The sequence below is a fragment of the Protopterus annectens genome, chromosome 2.part0, assembly GCF_019279795.1.
Source record: "Protopterus annectens isolate FY-2018-M chromosome 2.part0, PAN1.0, whole genome shotgun sequence".
Classification (NCBI taxonomy): Eukaryota; Metazoa; Chordata; order Ceratodontiformes; family Protopteridae; genus Protopterus; species Protopterus annectens.
This window is the reverse complement of record NC_056728.1, coordinates 440,539,830-440,561,710: the sequence shown is the minus strand read 5'-3', so window position 1 is coordinate 440,561,710 and position 21,881 is coordinate 440,539,830. Positions and strand designations below refer to the sequence as shown.

At 43.9% G+C, this 21,881-nt stretch overlaps 1 protein-coding gene across 1 annotated transcript in view; it reads left to right on the top strand.

Annotated features, from left to right (window-relative positions):
• The window catches only part of LOC122793121 (guanine nucleotide-binding protein G(q) subunit alpha), a 2,223,046-nt gene that overhangs the window by 888,800 nt on the left and 1,312,365 nt on the right, over positions 1–21,881 (top strand). The gene's annotated exons all lie outside the window — the stretch shown is intronic.

The following is a 21,881-nucleotide window of genomic DNA, read 5'->3' as shown; positions in this document are numbered from 1 at the left end:
GGTCCAGAACAGGCTTTGCTAGGACCATACTACTAGCGCTCCTGGATTCTTAATTTATTTTTCTCCTTCCCTCTTAGTAATTGACCCAGATATCTTGGGCTGCTGAAACACAGCCCAACTGTGGAAGTAAATGTATCATAACAGTAGATGTTGTAATAGATCACTGTTGCAGTAGCTGCCCCCCTATTTTGGCAGTTTTCTTTTTATGTTCCCACGGTGTGGATGTGAAGATCCTCGTGTATATGGTTTACCAGTGGTTTTGCTTCTTAGCATCCTTTCAGTGCTCTTGCCTCCCCTTTTCCTAGGCAGAAAAGCCCTGACTAAATTTCTACTCTCTTTTTATTGAAGCTCTTCTTTCATGTTCCTGACAAATTAGAATTGGTGGAATGTGCCTTTAAACTTCGAAAGCTGTTCTGTCACTAGAGTAAGAGCCACATAACTTGGGCTGCTGCAACAGTGATCTGTTACAATGTGTACTGTTTTACTTGCATAACTGTATTTTCCATTTCATTTTCCCAGACTTTAGGCCTCCAGACAAGTATCACTTAATTTTACTGTGTATACTAGTGGGGTAACATTGAAGTAAGTATGAGCACCTTAATACAGTGCTGTGAACATCAGTCCTCTCCCACCATTTGCTCATGTGTGAAAGTAGTACATGCAGTGGCTTTTTTTACTATGTTTGCCTCACATTTGACTTCCATGTTTTACCACTGTTAAGTACCTGCAGGCTCTTCCTGAATGTGGATGTAGACAGGTGCTTGCACATTCATGGCTTGTGCTGTTTCTGGTTCATTTGCAGATAAGTAGTTAGGTTTTCTGTTTTAATATGCACCACCACAGACTAAAATACATAAGGTAAAAATACAGAAGGAAGGTTTTTTCTAGGATATCCATCTCCTTTGTCTGGAAGGAAACCACAGTTATAGGCAGGAAGTTACAGGAAAATCTTTTTCATATTATCCGTGAAGAAACTTAATTTTGAAATTCTAAGATTTAGTGGTGGTGATCTGGTGAATGTTCAGTGAGGCATGAGAGTGAAAATGATGTAGAAAAGGGACTTCACAGCAAGAGCAGTAGCAGAATATCTACCCAGGGATGTGGTGGGTAATACAGAGGTTGTGATGGGTCTGTGGTCAGGCTGTAGGTAGCCACTATTTGATTTAAGATATGTCTTCAGAAAACGGGAACACAAGTAGGCAGTAAACAGAGGATTTTAGACACACTGTTGCAGACTTCCCCATAGGAATTGCCAGAAACATGGCAAGTATGCTTTTTTTTTTAAACACGAAACATCTTTACTGAATTGCCACTTATGACATAGTCAGTCGTATAGTTATATAAATGAAAACAAACCGTATTGGCATACATCACATATATTCTTCCATAGAGTCATTGTCCGTCAAACATTATATAGCTCATTCAGTTCCTGCCTTCCCATAAATCTCATTCCTCCTACAGAACATTGTACTGCATGTATTGTTCCTACAGTTCCCGCTTTATTTCTATGTAATTCTCCTACCCTTTTATAAAGATCCCACTTACACTTCTTTTCATTTCTGTTACTATATTCAGTACTTATAGTATGGTTGGTAGATTTTGATTTCTGTTTTCTAGTAATATTTTTTTTGGCAACCACCAGAATTAAACTTAGCAAGGCCATATTATGTCTAGGCAATTAAGATTGTTTCACAGCTCAAAAAAAAAAAAATCGTTTCCTTAGTTAACAGTTTGCTCTCCCGGTATTTCTGACAGTGTAGTCTGTAGGGAATTTTTAAAGTTTACCAACTCATTATATCCCCTCTTTCATTGCTGTCACACCTCCAACATTTGCAATCTACCTGAGGAAAATTTCTTTTTGGAGTCTGCTCGGGGTATAAAAATACCTATGCAAACACTTGAGGAAAGATCTTAAATCTTCTAAACTTTGTTGCATATTTGGGATCCATACATGTATCCTTCCATTGTTTCTTTGTGAATTGCTTATCCAGTCTCTTTCCCAATCCTTTCTAACCTCCTCTGATTGATTGCTGTAGTTGTCATACAATATTTTATATGCCCTACTCATTTTCAGTTTTTTAAAAGCAGGTTTTGTTTTAAATTGTACTAAAACTCTACCAGTGCTGGTTTTTCACTTGGGATCCCTCTGTTCCTTTCTCTTTGCCTATAATCTGATATCAAGCCTTGATAGAGAAGACCATCTCTAGGCTGCAGTTCATATGTTTCTTTGCCTCTTCCTGTTCTATTACCTTTTCAATTCTAATTATTTGCTCCCAATACCTTGGTTCCTTTGCCAGTTTTCTCCAGTAAAGTCTAGCCTCCTCTTGCCTATTCTTTGAACTCCTAATTGCAGTCATCCCTATCGGCAGAATCTCCTTTCTCCATTCCATTGTTCGCTTAGTTCTTAGAATACTTTCTTGTACTTTGTGGTTGTTATTCTCTTTAAGAATGTGCATCCAAAATCAGTCTCTCCTTATTTCTTGAGCTTCCCATGTATCATCATCCCTTTCCACTTTGAATTATAGCTTTATGCTTGTGCTTTGTATTGGAGCCTTAACTGTGTAGCTCTGAAATACCCCTTGAAATCAGGTAATCCCAAACTACCTTGTTCTATTGGAAAGGTCAGCTTATCCCATTTGACTCCTGCCCCTCTTCCCCTCCCAGATAAAATACTTCAGCTCATTATTAATTGCTATCAAGAACTTCTTTGGTTGTAAAAATTTGCTTAACCTGTGTATAAATCTAAATGGACTAATAACGTTTTCAATGCTTGTGTCTTGCTATCAATATCCATAAAACAGATCTTCCAATTTCTCAGCGTTTGTATTTTGTTTTGTTTAGTCTCTTCCCGCATCTCCTTAGCTACCATAACAAAATCCTTTTTAACCTATACTTCTAAGTAGTTCATTTTAACATGTCCCCATAAGTATGGGTGTTGCTGAACCAGTTCATGTATGGGTACATTGTGTATAGCTATTGGCTTTGATTTATCTTAATTAATTTTGTATCCCAAAAATACTTTAAACTGTCCCAGGATGTTCCACAACACAGAAATATCAGTTTCTGGTTGTATCAGGTACAAAATAATATCATCTGCAAATAAAGCCTACTTTTCTCAATGACATACCAATTATATTGTTATGCCAATTATATCTGGATGGAGCAGTGGTGCAGCGGTAGCTTTGTTGCCTCACAAGCAAGAGGTTCTCCAGTTCGATTCTCTGCTGGAGTGCCTTCTGTGTGAAGCCTGCATGTCCTCCCTGTGTCCGTGTGGGTTTTCTCCGGGTACTCCAGTTTCCTCCCACGTTAGAAAGACATGCGTCTGGAGCATTTCTCCCGAGGCCTCCTCTGAAAATTGGCTTAATTCCAAGTCTGACTTTCCCGATAAACAAATGTTAAATAAAATAAATATATTGTTGAATTAATGAGTCCCTCATTTTCTTTGCCAATGGTTCTAAATATAACGCAAATAAGTGAACCAAAAATCCAAACTGTGGAAAAACAAAGCTAAAAATCAATAGCTGCAGATGCCCAAAAGCACTAGGCAGTAAAGTTATATTTAAGTAATGTATTGCAAATAAAGGATAAATAGGACACCCCTGCCTGGTACCTCTCTTCAAACAGAACTTAGTTTTCACCAAGGATCCCTCTTAAATTCTCCTAATTTATTTTAGTTGTCATTGGTGCTTCATCTGAAATAGTTATTGGATGTGTATCTAGAATTTCAATTAAATGCACATGTTCTGTGAAATATAATTTCTGTCTAGCATAGTTCAGTTTTTGTACCTTGGGGAATATGTTTATTCTGTCCAGGCTCCTGCTACTCAGTTAATGTCTTCCATACCAAATACGGTCATAAGTGTCTTCACAAATCTGCACTCTTTTGTTATATTTTCCCTTCTAGGCCCCCCAGTACATCCTGACTGTTGCAAATCAAATTCCAGAACCCACTTGTAAGTAATATTCCTTGCTGAATGCTGATTATTTCTCCTAAAATTTTCATAAGCTGCATTGTAGCAGTGTTGGGTGGTATATGAATGCATGCCAGAGTCATCCTCTTCCCCTGCCAGTACCTCCTTACTACTACAAGTCTACCATTACTGTGAGTATCTTTCTTCTGTCACTATTGAAGCTGCTATAGCAAATAATACCCCATTTTTCTTTTGTCCTAGGTATTCCACTGAATAATCATCCTGAAATCCCATCTTTATCAAATTCACATGTTCATTTCTTTCCAGATGTGCCTCCTGCAGCACTGGTGTTTGCACTCTACATTTCTCAATATAATTTGGTACTTTTTTTTTTTTTTTGTATATACCTTTGAGACGGTTTACAGTCAAAGGTAATATGGAAAGTATTGTCATTATGATAAGAAGTTATTCTCACCTGTGATATATAACTTTTTAAATGTCTGGTTTCAACCTTTGTGTTAAATGCATGCACTAATGTTTGGCAGGTTGGTCTTTTATGCAGTTTTTTTTTTTTTTGGTCATGTCCATATGAATCTATGTCACATCTTAAAAAGACTTTGTTTTAATTAATGAAAACCCACAAACAAAAAAGTAACATACCCCCAGAACACATCATAACCTACTAACTTAATACAAACACACAAAACTGTGTACTACTACAAATAATGAAGTTTAACCCTCCTAAAAGGAACAATTGTCCCAGATTGATAGCTACACTCCCAGGCTTTAATTAGCCTATAATGAAGGTTATCCATGTAAAGACGCATGGTGCACCCTGTGTTTCTGCTTACAGTAAGTGTTGCCTGTTTTTATCTTTTCTTTATTCCTTTCCCAGATGTAGAAAAAAAGCTTGAATGCTTTTAGAAAACATTATCTTTTATCCATTGAAAGAAAAACGTATTCTGTTTGTTGTCCTTATAAGATGTCTCCATAAAAACATGAGAACGAGATACACATTTGTCTTCAGCTACATGTTCTCCTGTTGCACTATGAGCATTTATTTGCTAAAGGAAAACTTTTTGTTGCATTTAGAGTTCTTTTGTTTACTTGCTTCTACCTAAAGCTTGCTGTTAGATCAGGCTGAGAGCTTACTTAATTCAGTCATACCCCTATGCATAAGAATTTTGCTTGTATCATGCTCTTTTGGCCATGCTTTCTTTTATTTTTACAATGCAGTGCTTTAAAACTGAACAAGAAGAAAGTAGAAGGAAAAAAATGACACTTCTTTATTTTAGTATCTCTATTACACACAAAAATAACCAAAAAACTTTACTGTATAGTATGCAATATGTCATGTTTTATAAAAATACTGTTAAGAACAAAAATGTTTTACTTGAAATTACCTGTTTCCTTCCTCTTCCCCTCTCCTTAATGTTCTTCCAAACATTCATGACATGAAGTAGGGCATATGCTTTGAAGTCCCCTACAAATAAGTCCAGTATTTTCATGATTTCTTGTTGCACCATATTTCATATATGTAATGCTTTGTAATCCCACATTTATCCATTAATTCCCAGTTGCTATTTTTCTTCCTGTTGATCTCCATCCACCAACTCCAGTCTCAGGTTTATTTCCAGTGTACTCCTGGTTCATCTAGTCAACATCCGTGCTTCTTTTGGTCTGTCAAGCATTTTCATTCCGAACATTGGAAAAGGTTTCTCTGGCATAATCTCTCTATGAGCTTTATTATTACAAGAATAAGAAACATAATCTCGTTCTGTTTGATAGCACAGTTTCTGTTGTTCAAACTTCTGAATTTTCTCCTTAGCATGTTCTGCATCAAAAATTACTTTGACCCCACGCCCCAGGAAAAAATATTCTGAAGGTAGCTCGATACAGCAGCTTAAATCTCACACCTGCTTCTCTGCATTCCCTGATTGCTGGAATATGGTTACTCCTGTTTTACTTGTTGTACAGTGAGTAGTCATTTTCCACAAACACTCTGCTGTTTGCAAATATTAATGCTTTCTCCCTCCACCACAGTTTTGTCAGAATCAACTTTCTGCTAGTAGGATTGTACCTTTACTATTAGAGGTCATGGCTGCTTTCTCATGGCCAGGTTTGGAGCATGTACACGATGTGCTGTTTCAATTAACAACTGCTGTGGAATACCAGTCTGGTTATTTGTGCTTTCATAGAATGAATGTAGTCTTCCTTCCAGTTTCTCTGGTACGGCAGACAATTTCAGGTTTTCCCTATGTGCTCTGTCTTTTAATTCTACCATTTTTTGAAACATCTCTTCTTCAGCAATCAGTCTCACCCAGCCTTTTCTTCATTTCGACCTCTGAGTTTTTTGCAGTTTTCTCAGCTGATCTGAATGTCTGCTTAAAGCTTCTTCCATTTTTTCCCAGCCTTTGTTATTTGAGTTGATCTACTCCTTTAGTATTTTGTTTATTTTAATCAGCTCTGAACACATTTGATTTATTCTTTCTTCTAGATTACTGACAGTCATGTCTTGCACCAAAGCTGGAATTTAAACTGCTTTTAGCAGAACAGCTGCAGGTTTCTTTCCAGCCACTGTTTTCGCCTTACTTTTTGTGATTGATTTTCTTTCAGATTCTCTAAATTTTTTGTTTGCCTGCATGTAGGCAGTGCACTTATTAGCCAGTAACTAAAATTTGCTCAAAGACAAATTCACTGAGTCGCTTTCCTGAGTTTCTGTTTTCACACTGTGAGAGCTGAAGTTAAACTGTTACTCAATTTGCAGCCATCTTGGAATTGACAACTGTGGTTTGTTTTTAGTAATTTCAGGTCATTGCAGTTCAAAACAAAGCATCAAGGGAATAAACTAACAGGGTGCTGGTTGTCCAGAACATGAAAAAAGCGTAATAGCACTTAATATTTAGGTTATATGAGTATCCCTGTTTAGTGTAGCAACACGGTAGAGCTGTTTAGCAAAGATTGTAGAGTAGCAGAAGATAGACCTTCTATCAGAGAAGATAGTGAGTAGGACAAAGTGAAAATGGAGCTTAAAATATGGCAGAAATAAGAGAGAAAGGAGTAATTGGTGTATAGGAAGAAGTAATCGGAATTATTTACGGGAGTTGACAAAGGTTAAAGTATTGCAGAAAAATAAGTATCTCACAAAACAAGAGGATGAGCAATTCCTGAGGACTAAAGGGAAAATAAGGGAGTATGTGGATAATATACTTCAGTTTAGAAAGATTGATATGAAGCAAATATTTGATTTTGATTTTTATAGAGCTCAAAAACTTAGTATATGTTCTACTTAAGTCCAGAAAACGACATGTCAGTGTTGTGGAACATTTTGAGATAGTTGAGGTCTTTTGGAGAAATACAATTAAAATAAAAATAAAGCTAATGCTACAGTGTTAAACTCCATGCACATACATGAATTCAACAATACATATATTTATGGGGATATGATAAAATGAAAGATTGTGACTTCATGTTTAAGAAATTGTATTATGGCAGCTAAGGCAGAGACTTAAAATAAGATGCCACAAAAACTGACAAGCTTGAAGCTCTTGATTGTGGATAGTGATCATAAAATACAGGTCAAACATATTTTATCAACCAGAGAAACTGCACACTGATAAACACTTGAAGGAATTTGAGAGGGAAAGAGGGCAAGAGTTAAGTGGAATAAATTGATCCTTCTCATAGGTGGTTTGGGATTACCCTATTTGAATGAGTCTTTATAGCTAGCTACACAGTTAAGACTGGTATACATAATGCAAGCAGAGCATTGTAAATCAAACTGGAAAGTAAGGATGATGAAACTGGATATAAGTTTGAGAAACAAGGATAGGGATTTTAGATGCACATCCTTAAGGAAACCATTTGTACAGAATATTCATAAGTTTGCAGGGTGTATTTCAGAAAGTAAACCAACATATGGGGATAAATAAAGGAGATTTTGCTAATAGGGATGACCTCAAGTAGGTATATAGAAAATAAGTAAGAGGGGCTGGAATCCACTCAAGAAAATAACAGTAGCATAGTGGGATAAGATAAGCAGAAGTTTGACTGCATGTTAGAGACTACCCTTCCATACTAAGGATTGAAATCAGTGTAAAGGCAATGAGAAAGAGATAGGGTAATATATAGTATGAAGTGAAAGACCAGCTCTATTAGGTTTTTAAATGAGTCTAGAACCAAACATGCTGTTAAAAAAGGGATAATTAATAAGACATATAAACTATTCCACGATAGCTATAAGATGAGTTTAGAAAAGTTTGGGAAGAAAAACTTGGAAATGCACATCTCAAAGGAGCAGTAGAAGGACATCTGTATTTATCCCAAATATGCAACAAAGTCCTGAAGTTTTAGGATTTTTACTTGGAAGTATACATATTTTTATACCCCTAGCAGACTTTAGAAATTTTTTCTTCATGTAGATAGGTATCAAATGCTGAAGGCATGATGGAAGAAAGAGAGGCAACTCTGAACATGTTTTTTGGGAGGGTAGCAAGTTGGTAGATTTTAAAAATTCCCTACAGAATACTCTAAAAGAAGTGTTGGAAGAGCAAATTGCTGTAACTGAGAAAATTATTCTTTTGAGCTAGGGCACTGGATCTGAATCAGCTATACATATTAAAGGCTTACTGGGTTTTATGCTATTAGCTGCCAAAAACACTTACTAGAAAATGGAAATCAAAATCCAGACCAATTGCAATTGAAATACTGAATATTGTTAAAAAAAAAATGAACTACAAGTAAGATCTTTATGAAAAGGAAGGAACAGAATACTTAGGAATAAATGGAATTTGTGAGAACAATACCTGCAAAGTGAGGCGCAGTGGAAGGCAGTAATTTAACAGTTTATGTAATATCAGAGTGAATAATTGTTAAAAGGAAAGAATGTAATCTGTAATGCTGGAATATTGCAAATGTTAATATGGTTTGTTTTCTTTTTTTATTGCATGTGTGCGCCTATGTCTTTAAGTGATAATTTAATAAATGTGTTTAAAAAAGAATTGGGCACAGAACCAAAAGTAATGAGGAACAAAGGGGCCAGTATAGGGGGGACAATTTTACATACTACTATAATCCGCTTGGAAAGTTAATAGAACAGTAGATTTTGCATCAACATGCATTTTCTGGAGAGTAAGTGTAAACTAGTGTCTTGCATTATTTGACTGACCATAGCAAAAATATAAGGCAAAATTAAAGACTGATAATAGCTATGAGTTTAATGTCCATCCTTTTAAGCTTAGAGCAACAGAAAGTTTTGTTTATGCCAAAGAGTGTCGTTTTTACTTTGGTGGATTTACATTTAATTTAGTTACTAGTAACCACTTTGAGAAATTAGCCTTCATCTTGTGAAACTTTATTTACTGACTGTGGCGACTTAAGGCTTAATAAGCCTTAGATCTGAAGTAGGAGATTCATTTGTCTGCAACCTGTGGGTTATGGATCCGATATCGGATCCGAACCGGCATGGTTTTCCAGTTATGGATCCGAGCTCTCAGCTCCTCGCCTCACCCATAATGCCCTGGTCTCCCTACATGACCTCAGATCTAGTTTGTCGCGCTGGTGACCAGATTGGTTTTATTGAGCTCTACAGCTAAGTGCTTTTTTTTTAAGATTTTCTAGTGCTAAAATTTAACTTTTTTTGACAGTTTTGTGTGAAAGTTTAGGTTCCCCTTTTTGTAGCTAAAGTTGTTTAGTTTTATTAACCTTTTTATATTTAGTTTCCCTCCCCTCGCTGGTAGTGTAGTGTGTGTTTGGGCCTGTATTGTGTGACTAGTTTACTTTTACTTTTTTTAGATTAGTTTAAGTAAAAGCTAGGCTCTTAGGATGTCTGAACAACCTAAGGCTATTTTTTCGAAGTGCTCCGAGTGTGGCCATAAGCTTTCCCCTGCTGATGGCCACACTCGGTGCGTTCGATGCCTTGGGATTGAGCACCTCACTTCTGGATGTTCCATTTGTGCAGGGTTCAACCCCAGGGCATTGAAGGAGCGGAGGTCTAAGCTGGTCCTGGCGGGACTTTTGCCCCCGGACTCGGCTCCGGCTTCCGCTCCTTCGGGGGGTACCGTGTCTACGGTTCCCTCCTCTCTGGCTCCCCCTCCTCCTCCTGGGACTCAACCTCCCTGTAGTGGTTTGGAGGAGAGGGAAGCTAGAAAGAAGGACCGGAGGGAGAAGCACCATAAGCGGTGTGCCGAGACCTCTGTTTCGGCCCCGCCTGCCAAGCGGTCTTCTCCTCCGGCCTCCTTGTCTGCTGGTTCTCCCCCTCCTCGGCTCCGGTCACCCGTGTGCTTTTCACCGGGACCTGAGGAGGAGGAGACCCGATCTCCGTCGAGGCTATCCAGGAGGCACTCAAGGCCTACCTCGGTAGCCTCATCGAGATCGACTTATAGTTTATCGGATGCTGATCTGGACCGGATGATGATAAGGTTCATCCAGGCCCAGATGCAGATGGGAGTGCTCTTGCCTCCCCCCCCCTCTGGGGGGGAGCTCGACCCCTTTCTTTAAACCTATAGCTCCTTCTCCGACCCGCTACCCGGGTTCGGAGCAGTTGGAGCCGGGGGTGGGTCGGCGCCGATAGTACTCGGTACTTCGGATCCGACCCTGCCCTCGAGTACTTCGGATCCGACCTCTCGGAGCCTGGATCCGAGCTTCGGATCCGGGGGGATCAGTGCTCCTTCGGCGCCGTCTGTGTCGGAGCGCACTGTCCCCTCGGATCCGAGCGCTTCGGTGCCGGCTCCGATCCACTCCTCGGATCCCAGGGGGAGCCGATTATCGGATCCTTTGGTCGAGGTCGGCTCCCCCTCGGCTTTTGATGTAGTGGAGAGGGCCCTGTTGTGGGTTTCCGGACCCCTGGCACTTGCTTCGGCTCCGTCCCGCGCTCCATCTGCACTGGGCCAGGCTTCCACCATCCGGCCATTGGGACAGCCCGCTCCTTTGCCCCAAGTTGTTCCTTTGGAACAGGTCACTGTTTGCGAGGAGTCCTCTGACAGCCCCCCGGAGGATGCCCCCGCAAGCATACGTGCAAAAGGAGGCACATAGACTCCCGAGTCTCTCACTGAAGACACGGACTTGGAGGAAGGGAAGGCTCCCCAAGATCACCCCTGAGGATGTCTCCTTTGGAGACATCATGGAAATACTCCGCATAAGGGGGTGGTCTGCCCCAAGTCTTCCTCGGACAAGTCCGTGTTCTTGGAGGCATTTGAAGCGGGCCCGTCTACCTCTTGGGTGTCCCCTCCTGCCGACCCCCTGGTGGACCTGATTACCACCAGGGCGTGGAAGGAACCGGACACTGTGGAGCCAATCCCAAAAAGGCCCGACCGTATACTTAGTCCCCCGGCTGACTGTGCCCATTGGAGTAAGGGGCCTCCGGTAGATGCCATGTTGACGGCGGCAGCCACCAAGAGGGAACTTGCTCAGGAGAGTCCCTCAGTCCATCCCCCGAGCAAGGAGTCTCGGATGATGGACCGCTTGGGGAAGTGGATGTTTAGTTCAGCGACCTTCTCAGTAAGGGCGCTGAACTACCTGGCACATGTGATTAGGATGCAGCGCGATCTTATCAAGGAATACGCTGCATCCCCCCCAGAGTCCATGTCGGAGGACAAAGTGTTGCACTCCACCCGTATGGCCACTCTCAGGTCCGTCACTAATACCTCTATGCGGTTACTGTCCCATGCTACGGAAGGTGCCGCTAGAGCCACAGGGGCAGGCCTAGTTACCAGACGTCAGGCCTGGCTCCGTCATTGCGATTTCTCGGAGCCCTTCAAGGCATCATTTGCGAACACCCCCTTCGATGGTTCTGCCCTCTTTGGCAAAACTGTTCGTGATACCTTGACTCAGAGCGAAAAGGACGGGAAGACGCTGTCTGCCGTCGGAATCCGCTTTTCTGTGCCCCAGAGGCCCTATTCTAGGAACCAAAAGGGCCAGAAGAAGATGTGGTTCCGGAAGTCGCAGCAATCCCAACCCGCTCCGGACAACCAGTCCTTCCGTGGCTGAGGAGGACAGGGAGGACGCCGCCCCAGGGGCAGAGGGGCTCCCAGGAACTTCGGGTCCAGAGAACCCTTCTCTGAACGGCCCGCGCAGCAGCCCTGAAGGGTTGCCTGGCTGCTCCACTCTGGAGGCAATCGGGGGAAGTTTTTCGGAGCACCTAGCGGCATGGGAGTCCATAACATCAGACCGCTGGGTCCTCCAAATCATATCCAGAGGATATCGTATCCCATTTCGTCACATGCCAAAATTGAAGTCCCTCCCCGACGTTCCACCCGGTCAGTGGGAGGCCGCTTTGGCAGAAATTGGCCATCTGCTAAAGAAAAGAGCCATCCAGCCCGTCCCCCCAGACCAGATCGGATCAGGGTTCTACTCCAGGTTCTTTTTAGTGCCAAAAAAGACGGGGGATCTAAGACCAATTTTAGACCTTTCACTCTTGAACCTGGCAGTTCCCAAGGAGAAGTTCCGAATGGTTACATTGCAGTCTATTCTCCCCCTTCTGGGAGAAAATCACTGGATGTGCTCCATAGACCTCAAGGATGCGTACTACCACATACTAATGGACAGGCGCTCCAGGAGGTTTCTCCGCTTCCGGCTGGGAGCCAGTCACTACCAATTCCGGGTCCTTCCCTTTGGTCTCATCACAGCCCCCAGGGTGTTCACCAAAATATTAGCAGTGGTAGCGGCCCACCTGAGGCTTCAGGGGGTGCAGGTCTTCCCTTACCTGGACGACTGGCTTCTCACCGCTCCAACAAGGCATCTACTATTATTGGCGCGAGACTCCTTTCTCCATCTAGCTCCCCGTCTGGGCATCACAATAAATACAGAAAAATCCAACCTAGCACCCACGCAGTTCATAGATTTTATAGGTGCCAGGTTAGACACGAGACGGTTAAGAGCCTTCCTCACGGCGGACAGAATTCAGAATCTGCAGCTCCAGGTGCGGGTCATTCTCCACTCCAGCTCAGTTCCGGCGGAGTTAGTCCTGAGGGCTCTAGGGTCCGTGGCGGCAGCGATAGCTCTTCTTCCTCTCGCCAGGTTCAATATGCGCATCCTTCAATGGACACTCCTAGTTCAGTGGTCGTATCTTGCTCTTCCTATGCATCATCCCATTGCGATCAGCAAGGCTTGCAAGCGGTCCCTCCTGTGGTGGCTCCACTCTCCGGATCTCCACGGAGGCCGCCCCTTCTATGCCTCTCCCCCTCTCGCCACGGTGACCACGGACGCCTCCCACCTCAGGTGGGGGGGGCATTTTGCAGGCCGGACGGTCCAAGGCACGTGGAACGACTCAGAGACCTTACTGCATATCGACGTTCTAGAGATGAGAGCAGTGCTCTTAGCGTTGCTAGCACTTCAGGCCTTTCTTCCCTTGGGAACTATTGCGATTCAGTCGGACAACATGTCTGTCGTCTGGTATATCAACAAGCAAGGAGGAACCAGGTCTTACCCTCTTTGTCGAGAAGCCATGAGAGTGTGGGAATGGGCAATCTCCACCAACCGCTTTCTCATAGCAACGCATATTCCGGGTCGGTCCAACATCCTTGCGGACAAACTCAGTCGCACCATTCTCACCCCTTACGAGTGGTCTCTCAATGCTCAGGTAGCGAAACGCATCTTCACACGGTGGGGAACTCCTTGTTGCGATCTTTTTGCGTCTCCCTCAAACACCAAGTGCGACCGTTTTTTCGCTCTAATACCTCCTCCCGGAGATACCCCAAGAGACGCTCTGGTGCATGCTTGGCCACCCGGTCTTCTTTATGCTTACCCCCCCCTTGCCTCTGATGCTTCAAGTCCTTCAGAAAGCCTCTCGTTTGGGGTGCAGAATGATTCTCATTGCCCCATTTTGGCCTCGACAGATCTGGTTCCCTTTCCTAAGGTCTCACTCAGTGAATCCTCCTTGGATTCTAGATCCCATTCCGGATCTGATATCTCACCCATCCCACTTATCAGCCCCAAATCTGGACAACCTGAAGCTGACTGCTTGGCTGCTCCAGTTCCACTCCTGTATTTCGTCTCATGTTAAGGCCATCCTGGTGGCGGCTCATAAACCATCCACCAGGAAGGTTTACCGCAGCAAGTGGAAACGGTTCTCCATGTGGGCGGAGCGGCAAGGTCTAAACCCCTTCACAGTTCCCCTTCCTCTGGTGCTTGACTTCTTAACCACTCTTTTTAATGATGGTGCCAGCAGTTCCACGGTCAAAGTGCAACTTGCGGCGATTTCTCATTATCATATTGGTCACGACTCCAGTCCACTGATGTCTGCCAAATTGTGTAAGATTTTCCTAAAAGGTACTTTTCTTCTCAGGCCCCCTGTAAAGCAAGTGGTTCCTCCTTGGGACCTTTCATTGGTCCTTCAGGCCTTGACCACTCCCCCCTTCGAACCTGCGGCGACGGTAGATCTGAAATTTTTATCTTTCAAGACGGCCTTTTTAGTAGCCATTACCTCGGCAAAGAGAGTTTCAGAACTTCAAGCCTTATCAGCCAAGCCTCCTTACTTGGTCTTTCATCCGGACCGTGTATACCTCAGGACCAACCCGTCCTTTCTCCCTAAGGTAGCTTCTGAAGCAAATATTAATCAATCCATTAACCTCCCTGTTTTCTTCCCTAAATATCAAAACAGGGGCGAATACAAGCTTCATTCCTTAGATGTTCACAGGCAACTTAGATTTTATCTAAACAGGACAGCTGGTCATAGGCAATCCGACCAGTTGTTTATTTCCTTTGCTAAATTTAATTTGGGCAAGCCAATTTCCAAAGTCTCATTATCACGCTGGATTTCGCAGTGCATCTTATTGGCTTATCAAGCTTCTGGAAGGGCCGCACTGGAGGGAGTACATGCCCATTCAACCCGGTCAGTTTCTACCTCGGCGGCCTTTAAGGCTAGGATTCCTCTGGATGATATTTGTTCAGCAGCCACTTGGGCTTCATCTCATACCTTTATTTCCCACTACAAGTTGGATATTACATCTAGGGGTAGAGCATCCTTTGGCTCCGCGGTGCTCCGGAATATCCTTCCATGATGGCCGCCCAAGATTCAGGTAGCTGGGGACTCTGTCCCACAGGTTGCAGACAAATGAATCTCCTACTTCAGATTTAGAAGTTATGTACTCACCATAACGTTCCATCTGAGTAGGTGTATTCATTTGTCTGCAACCATCCCGCCCTCCTATCCCCCTGGCCTTTTTCAGTTTCCTGCATATTATGTGTTACCCTTTTCAGGGTGTTTTTGTTGTTGGCAAACTCGATCTGAGGTCATGTAGGGAGAGCAGGGCATTATGGGTGAGGGGAGGAGCTGAGAGCTCTGATCCATAGCTGGAAAACCATGCCGGTTCGGATCCGATATCGGATCCATAACCCACAGGTTGCAGACAAATGAATACACCTACTCAGATGGAACATTATGGTGAGTACATAAATTCTAATTTTGACTAGGTCTAATATTAATATGCAAACTGCATTCTAAGGACAGTGGTATATAAACTACCAGGGAAGGTTGCTGATAAAAAGTGAAAGTAAAACTTTGGACAGATTCTTGTGGTGGTATTCCCTGGGTCAGATAAATCTTTTATGCATGAAGGTCAGTGCTAACTGCTTAGAATGTCTTACTAGTTGGGTGGATTTTTTTCAGGTCATTTGTTGTGCCCACCAGTCATCATGGCATCATCAAACAGACTCAATTACCAGTGCCCCATTACCATGTCAGGTGACAGCCATCCGGAGGAGCCATCATACAGTCAGCTATGAGGGTTGCTTCTGCCTTTGCCAGTGTCCCAGTAACCGAGAGCATTTTTTTTCTGTAATTCTGTCTGCCACTCCCTGACTGGAGGGACAAGCTGTCTGTCACTGTGGAGGACCCATTATGCCTTTTCCATTGTGAGTACATACTTTTTGTATACTCACGAAGTCCACTTGTCCATAATGCTCTTTGTAATGTTGTCCCTTCTCTAAGGAACTGTGGCAGTTTCTCTGCTCTGCTGTGCACCATCCACCCTTCCAACGATGGGCAAGCCCTTCCTCCCTCACCAGTGCAGTCAAACACCTGAGCTTCTGATGGGGGAGGGGGGCTTTTTCCACCGTCCTTAGAATGCAGTTTGCATATTAATATTAGACCTAGTCTGATGGGTTATCTGGGGCATAGTCAGTGCTGTATTCCTCTATAGTCTGGTTCCTGGCACCATTTAGGCAGCTTTTGAACCTTTCAGCTACTTCGTTGGGCAATCCTGAATGAGCATATTTTTGTAGTAATAATTTACAGTCCACAGTTTCCAAAGACTGTTTTAAGTCTAAAAAGATGGCATCTCCAATTAGTTGGCCTTGGTCTGTGTTTATTGGAATTTGGTTGGTTAGCTTGCAGTTAGCCATTACAATACTACTATTACACTTAGGATGGAAACATAGTTGTTTGTTAAACTGTCTTATTTCTGAATACACTCAAGCATCTGATCATAGATTGTTGATTGTTTTTCTAGTTTTTTGGGATAGTGGACAGGTGTCTGCAGTGGTCATAAAATCACTTGTTGAAGTAGTGTTTTGCTGTTTAGGAGATAGCTTAATAAAGGTATGATCTGATGCTATCCTTGTCATTATTGATCACAGACAGGTCTAGGATCCGATATCTGATCTGATTTCCCCAAACGGGGTGCCTTCCTTTTCCCAGTCCTCCTCAGAGCCTGCTGTGGAGGAACCTCTTTGGAAGAGGATGTGGAAGAGTAGGCACTTGGACCTTCGAGGGTCTCTCACTGCAGACATGGATTTCGAGGAAGGAGATGGATCCCCCCAGGCTTCTGTCTGAGGAAGTGTCCTTTGGAGATATCCTCGAGATCCTGAAAGAGAGAGGCGGTTGGTCTCCTCCCCTTTCTTCAGAGGAATCCGTGTTCCTGAAGGCGTTTGGGGTGGGCCTGTCTTCTACCTGAGAGTCTCCCCCTGCTGATGAGCTTGTCCAGCTCATTTCCAGCAGGGCGTGGAAGAAGCTGTTCACAGTAGAATCAGTTCCCAAAAGAGCTGATAAGTTCTTAAGTCCTCCTCAAGACATTCTGGAGCAAAGACATTCCCGTTGATGCCATTGTGGTGGCCACAGCTACGAAAAAGGAGCTCGCCAAACAGAGCTGTACGGTCCATCCCCCGAACAGGGAGTCATGGGTGATTGACCTTTTTGGGAAGTGTGTGTTTGCCTCAGCTATGTTCGGACTGAAAGCAACCAATTATATGACACACTTGGCTACAAAGGGACTTGTATCAGAACTCTCCACGTCCATTTCTGAGTTGCCTCCTGAGAGTCTTAAATTGGTCTCTCCGAAGCTTTCCACACTCACTTTCTTAGCTAATGCCTTAGTACGATAGATCTGCAATGTGGTGGAGGCCACCTGTCAAGCTTCAGGCACTGGCATTGCCATTAGCCCTCATGCCTGGGTTGGTCTTTGTGGATAACGTCAAGACATCTTTCACCAATGCCCCTTTCGATGGGTCAACCTTGTTTGGCCATGCCATTAAGGAAACTTTGAGCCATAGCAAGCAGGAGGGAAAGACTCTGTCAGCGGTCGGGCTCAAGTTCTCTACTCCCCAACTCCAAGAATCAGAGGGGTTAGTAAGAAACTATGGTTCCGCAGGTCTCAGTCTTCCTTCCAGGATGCTCCACAAGAATCCTCTTTCTCCAGCCAGCAAAAGGGGTTTGGCAGCAGATGCTGCCCCAGAGGCCGAGGGGGTCTGCAGAACCTGGGCTCCCGGGAACCCTTCTCGGAGAAGTCCCCTCAGTGCTCCCTGAAGCATTGCCCAGTTGTCCTGCCCTGGAGGCATTTGGGGGTAGTCTGTCCCTTCACCCACTAGCCTGGACAAGCTTCTGTGCAAGGACAAGTAGATGTACTCAGTGGATCTCCGTGATGTGTACTATCACATCAAAATAGACAGATGCTGCAGGAGATACCTGCCCTTCTGGTTGGAGTACAATTCCTATCAGTTCAGAGCTCTGCCCTTTTGTCTCACCTCAACCTTTCAGATGTTCACCAAATGTATGGCAGTGGTTGCAGCCCATTTCCGGCTGCAAGGTTTCCTGTTCTTCCCATACCTGGACGATTGGCTTTTCACGGCACCTACAAGACATCAACTCATTTTGGCCATGGATTGCACACACGGTCTATTTCAGGACCTAGGCATTACAGTCAACTTGCCAAAATCTCATCTTGTTCCTTGTCAGAGTCTGGAGTTTATTACTGTCCTAGACACTGTGTCAGAGAGTGCAGCACTTCCCCCATGCAGAGTCGAGATGATTCAGGAGCAGGTCCATCTCCTTGTGGATCTGGAACATCCCTCACTCCACTTGCTCTTGCAAGCCCTAGGTTCCATGGTGGCAGCAATTCAGTTAGTCTCCCTCACCAGATTTCACGTGCAGGTTCTACAATGAACCCTTGTGATTCGGTGGTCGGCCCACGTTCATCCTATGTCCATGACCATCAGGATTTCTCAAGTCTGCAAACGTCACCATGTTTGGTGGCTTCAACCTCAGAAACTCTTTCTAGGCAGACCCTTCTGTCTTCCCCAAGCCACAGTTACCACAGACTCCTCTCTGTTGTGCTGGGGGAACATTATCGGAGAAGGACTGTCCAAGTCACGTGGTCCCCCTTAGAGACCAAATTGCACATCAGCAGTGTCCTGGAGATGGGAGCAGTCCTCCTTAAGTTCCAAACTTTCCAAGACTTGTCTCCCTCTCGGGACCATTGAGTTTAGAGAGACAATGTGACGGTGATCTGGTACATCAACAAGCAGGGGGGAACACTATCTTATACCTTGTGCAGAGAGGCCATGAGAGTGTGGGAATGGATGATGTATTCCAGGCCCTTTCTTTTTGCAACACATATTCACGGAAGTTCCAATGTCTTAGCCGACAAACTCAGCAGATCTGTCCTGAGTCCTCAGGAGTGGTCCCTGAATCCATCAGTGGTAAGTAGGATATTTGACTGCTGGGGTCTTCCTTGCTGCAGTCTTTTTGCCTCTCCGATCAATCACAAATGCAGCAAATACTTTGCCCTGGTCCACCCAACAGGGGAGTCCTCCAGGGATGCTCTGGTTCATGATTGGCTGCCGTGTCTTCTGTATGCCTATCACCCAACTCCTCTCATTCCCTCCCAAGTTCCTGCAGAAAGCTTGTTGCCTGAAGACTTCCCTTATCCTCATTGCCCCCTTCTGGCCTCATCAGGCATGGTTCTCTCTCCTTTGGTCTCATCTGAAATATCTACCCTGGATACTAGATCTCATTTTCCATCCTTGGGTGCTTCCTCTTCCAGATCTTCAGACCCTTCGTCTGACTGCTTGGTATCTCCAAGTCTAGTGATTCTGTCCCAGTCTAGGCTTTCTTCCCTGATTAAGTCTATTATTTTGGCTTCCCAGAAGCCATCTACCAAGAAGATTTATTCCAATAAATAGAAGAGATTTTCTATTTGGGTAAAACAGTGCAATCTAGATCCCTATTCAGCATCTGTTCTGGATATCTTATTGTTCCTAGTCTCTCTTTTTCAACAGGGGGCTAAGTTTTCTATGATCAAACTCCAACTGGCTGCCGTCCCTAACTTCCATTTCGACAAGAGTCCCACCTTTCTTCTAGGCTATGCAAGGCCTTCTTTAAAGGGTTTTTTCTGCTCAGATCCCCCTGTAAAGGATCCTTCCCCTCCTTGGTGTCTCACGCTAGTGCTGTAGTCTATGACCCAAAAACCTTTTGAGCCTGCGGCTACCTGTGACCTTAAATTTCCATCTTGGAAGACAGCCTTTCTGGTGGCTATTACTTCAGGCAGGAGGGTTTCCGAATTGCAGGCTCTGTGTATTAAACCTCCTTTCATGGTATTTGATAAGGATAGGGTTTCTCTCAGGAACATTCCTTCTTTTGTTCCTAAGGTAGCTTTGGAGGTGAATCTTAATCAGTCGATCCATCTTCCAGTAATTTTTCCACTAAGGGAGAATATCAGTTGCATTGTTTGGATGTTCATAGGCAACTACATTTTTACCTCAACCAGACAGAAACATTTCGGAAGTCTAGTCAGCTCCATCACATTTTCTCAGGCTAAGAGAGGGCAAGTGGTTTCCAAGGTGTCTATTTCTCGTTTGATTGGTAGTTGTATTTCTTACATTTATAAAAGCAGACACCTGGAGCTCTCCAGACCAGTCAAAGTGCAGTCTGTTAGATTGATAACAATGTCTTCTGCCTTCTTGGCTAAATTATCCTTGGATGAGATTTGTGCTGCTGCTACTTGGTCTAATTCCCATACCTTTGTTGCTCATTACAAGTTAGACTTGGTGTCTAGAAGCAGGGCTTCCTTTGGTTCTTCTGTGCTCCGGCATATCCTTCCATGAGGATTCACAAGGTTGTTAGTAGCTGGAGACTGTGACCCATCCGTGATCAGTAATGACATGGATAGCATCAGGTAAAGAGTTATGTACTTACCATGACTTGGACTCTATGCTATCCAGTGTTGCATCATGTTCCTACCCTCCTTTCTCATCCTTCTGGTAAATGTGGCGTTAGTTTGGGATGTCTCCCTTAGTATCCTTTTTCTATCCAGCAAACTCGATCTGAGGGTTATGGGTAACTAGGGATCTTGGGAAGGGGAGGAGCTTGAGCTCAGGAGCTGTCTTGGTGCCGGCTCGGATCCTAGACCCATCCGTGATGAATAATGATACTGGATAGCACAGATTCCAAGTTATGGTAAGTACAGAACTCTTTTTTTAAAGCTGTGTGTTTTATTAGCATCACATTATATGTGTAGAATAAAGACCAAAACCAGGCAAAAAATACTGTAGTCCCGGCCAGTCATATATATCCCCACAATGAACCCGCAGAGATGACCAAATCACCACTCAGTGGAGTGACCAAACAAATCTTTAATTTAAAACTTAAATGTAAATACCATGCACCTTGCCAGTTAAGTGCTTTTGTCCCCTTTATAGGTTCATAGGTTCATACTAGGCTATCTGCCCGAGGGCATTTATAAGCCTAGCCCATAGTTTTGTGGCTTACGCCACCCCTTTAGTTTGGAGAAACTATGCCCATTATTTTGCTGTGCCTCTGTCGAGCAGTGACACTGAGGTAACCCCTGGGGTGTATCTGCGATCTCCCATCCATTGGTCAAGATTCCTCTTGAACAAGGCCAGCGAGGTGCTCTGCCTCACATAAACTGGGATTTTGTTCCACAGCATAGGGAGTCTTTGGGTGATGAATCTATCCCTCCAGCACGTCCTATTAATAACCGTGTCGAGGTTTAAGTCTCCCGCCCTTGTGGCTCTGAGGGATCTAGATTTTTGAGATGAAGCATGTTCATCAAATCTGGGTTTGACATGGCCTTGTATGTCAGGCATAGGTCACCTCTGAGCAAGCGGTAAGCAACTGAATATAACTGGAGTTCTTTCAGTCGGGCAGCATAAGACAGATTTTGAGACCCTTTATCCTTTTGGTGAGGAACTTTTGTGGCCTCTCCAGCTGCTGCAAGTGTCGGGTCAGATACATTCGAATGGGGCATTGTACTCGATCATTGGTCTGATGAGTGATGAGTATAGGGAGACTATGACTTCCCTTGATCTAGATGTGAATCCCTTCATGATAAGGTGGGCAATGTAGAAGGTCTTCCTAACTACTTTAGCAATATGAGTGTCGAATGAAAGGCTACTGTCAACCTGGGTTCCCAGGTCCCTAATAACTTCTTCTGTGTTCAGGGATTGCCACCTATATGGTAGCTAGGGGTAACCTTATTTTTCCCGAAGGGTATGACTATGCATTTCTTGGCATTTAACTTTAGGCCATGGCTCTGGCACCAGTTATCCGTTTCTGTGAGACCCTTCTGAAGGATATCTGTGTCGGATGTGTTTTCAACTACGGCCCAGTTTGCAGTCATCTGCAAACTTTGTCAGCCATAACCCTCCTGTGTTTGCTTGTACTTCAGAAAAGTAGATGCCAAACAAGAGTGGGCCCAGGACTGAGCCCTGTGGGACACCACTTGTGACAGGCTTTGAGTC